This window comes from Pieris brassicae, chromosome 5, assembly GCF_905147105.1.
Source record: "Pieris brassicae chromosome 5, ilPieBrab1.1, whole genome shotgun sequence".
In the NCBI taxonomy this organism is placed as follows: Eukaryota; Metazoa; Arthropoda; class Insecta; order Lepidoptera; family Pieridae; genus Pieris; species Pieris brassicae.
In genome coordinates this window covers 3,753,761-3,756,659 of record NC_059669.1, presented here as the reverse complement: position 1 = coordinate 3,756,659, position 2,899 = coordinate 3,753,761, and the positions used below count along the sequence as shown (strand labels likewise).

The 2,899-nt window shown below is 32.7% G+C and overlaps 1 non-coding gene across 1 annotated transcript; it reads right to left on the bottom strand.

Moving 5' to 3' along the window:
* Positions 1–2,367: 2,367 nt before the first annotated feature.
* Trnar-acg lies at positions 2,368–2,440 on the bottom strand. The gene has a single exon. It is a non-coding gene; the product is annotated as a tRNA-Arg (tRNA).
* Between the last annotated feature and the right edge of the window lie 459 nt (positions 2,441–2,899).

Here is a 2,899-nt window from a genome sequence, read left to right as displayed (position 1 = left end):
AAAGAAAAAATATTAAAAGGGGAAAATTAAATGAATCATGCTTTTCGAAAAACAAAAGCACGAGTATATTGCTGTAAAGAAATGAACTGGGAATACCTAACCAATGATGAGATATTTGAGGTCAAAGTGGCCAGTACGAGAAAACGTCGTGCTATATACAAAAAAGGCAATTGCTTTACATATGCGCTTTTAAATATATTATTTTTAAATACTAATTACATATCAAATTAATCGTTCCCCTAAACGTATGTAATATAAATATTTAGTACAGTTCTTTGTTCTGTAATAGGATTGAGTATACCTACTCTAGAAATTATATGACGCGTCAGCAATATTATCGTGTTCGCTTAATGTACCGTATCGCTAACCCTCGTATCTTCTGTGATGGGCTTTCAAGTGCTATGGCGCGAATATCATCCGATTAGCATTAGATAACAAGCATAGCCGTAACAAAACGTACATCTATTCAAGGCTTGTTGTGGCCTGTTTGACATTCTACAAATAGGTTTTACGACAGTGTCAAACATGCCCAGATACTAGATTCTTATAATAATCGAGAGGCCCCACAATAACCCTATATGGTGGCCTCAGATTGCATCCGTTTCTTTTATAGGCACGTAGGTGATCAACCTTCTGTGTCTGTTATTCGCAATGTACCTACTGAATCAGCATATACATAGAAAAATCAATAACGAGCGGGTTTTGAACACGCCAGCTCAAGGTTGGGAATCGTAATTAATTCTCGAAGTGTACTCTAACCTTAAAATTATTAGTAGTACTTAACGAACATAAATATATATACATCTCATCTCGAGACAAGACATTTCTGTATTTTTTTTACATAAAGGTAAGACCCTAAGGATGAGTTTACACTAGATAGGTGTTTAGCACATGTCTGTGATGTCCGGACCATCTTGTGAGTGACGAGCAGGCCAATATTTGTCTAGAGGCAGGATGTTTGCTCCACGAATAACGCTAACGGGCTAAAAGCTAAGATAATATTTAAATTCTAAATCTTCATTCTATGTTAACAAAAAGTTATCGCGATGTCATGACACGCACAAATCAGCCGTTGACCACTTTTAAAAGATAATATTTTTGAACGTAAGGTAAGTGTTATTGAAGCGTTATTTATTTAAAGACATGTCTATTTTGCGCAATATTATTATTATTTGTTAGATAAAAAGATACTAAAATTATTTTTATACCCATACATACACATATTCCTTTGACCTGTAACCTACAATAATGTTCGACGTTCATATCTTATCAGGCAAACAAAAGTGACATATTGTGCTTATCTGTGACAGTTCTGACTTTTTGTGGAGTTAAATAAAGGCCTATGGATGCTGAATTTATTATCAGCCGGAAGGCACGCTCTTGACCCCAACATGATAAGGAAATATAAATAGTTTACAGATGTTATGTTTGTCGGTTTCTCTCTATGATTCCGATGTTATAAAATACGGTTAACTTTTAAGTGATAGTTGTTTATTCATTTGTTGTAACACAGAAAGTATAGAAAGTTCTTATTCTGACCCTGCTTTTTATAATCTTTTGGATTCGCTTGGCTAACGTTTGAAGTACAATATATCGTAAAGTAATGCGTAATAAGTTGGAAATAACAAACTATTTTCATTACAAAAGTGTATCTGACCACTTCCATAGAAGATAATATTAAATAACAACAGAACAGGGTGTGATGTTGCGTAAGAGATATTTTTTTAAGACAACCTAACGGTATTATGAGAAATATATGGTATCGAAAAATTTGGAATGTAATAAGCGGCGGCAAAACAATTTGTATTCCCTAAGACTGAAAAAAGGGTACGTAGTTGACGCACAGATGTATTTCATACAGCTTCATTATACAGCAGTATATTGTATATTTGTATCTATATAAAACATTAGGTACATTGTTAATATATAATACATAAAACATTATATATTATGTTGTATACAAAACATTGGGAATATAGCGTTAACTTCACGATTGCTTATCTTTCGTTATCTCCTTAAGATTTCAAATGTGTAATATTTTGACACTTCAGTTTTAACAAGTGGAGACGTTTGGTGAAAGAAGATAAGAACGATGAATGCTTATTGATAAAGTGTCTACAGAAGTATTTTTTTCTCATATTAATTTGTTTTATTAAAATAACCTTAATTAAAAATAATCTTAAAACAACAATTCAAATCAAAATGTATAATATATATATATTTGAATATGATTTGATTGATTTCAATATGTAGAATATTATATTCTACTAATATAATATAAAAAAAGAAGTATAAGTCATTTCATGTGTAAAGATCATCAGAAAAATTAAATTAGACCAAGAAATTAGGAAGGTTAAAAAATGCAGTCGACCCTGCCAGGATTCGAACCTGGAATCTTCTGATCCGTAGTCAGACGCGTTATCCGTTGCGCCACAGGGCCGATGAACAACATTCTGAAAATGCGGAATAATATCTATATAAATCTCAGAAAAAATTATATTACAATATTTCTATTTCAGATTTTACATACTGGGTCGCGATGTGGTAAAGACATTTCGTCATATAGATTTGATAATGGAGGTCATTTTTTGTGAATACATGAAATGATGCGTAGTAAATAAGAATGATATTGTACATAGCTGCCGGTTCTCTACCCACAAACAACAATTATATAATCGTTGTTAGACTCTTTTAACCTTGTCGTAACCCTTGTAACGTTGCAGCAATAAAACATTTCACTAATTAATGCAAGAAGTGTGTCGTGTGGAGGTCACGTGTCCTCATTAGTTCGTTTTGAAGCCACGTGGCGCTTTTGTATGTACATTTATATGATTTCGTTACAAATATATACAGGTTCAGATGTTTTAATTCTGTCTACGCAGCACTGGCTGTACCGTGT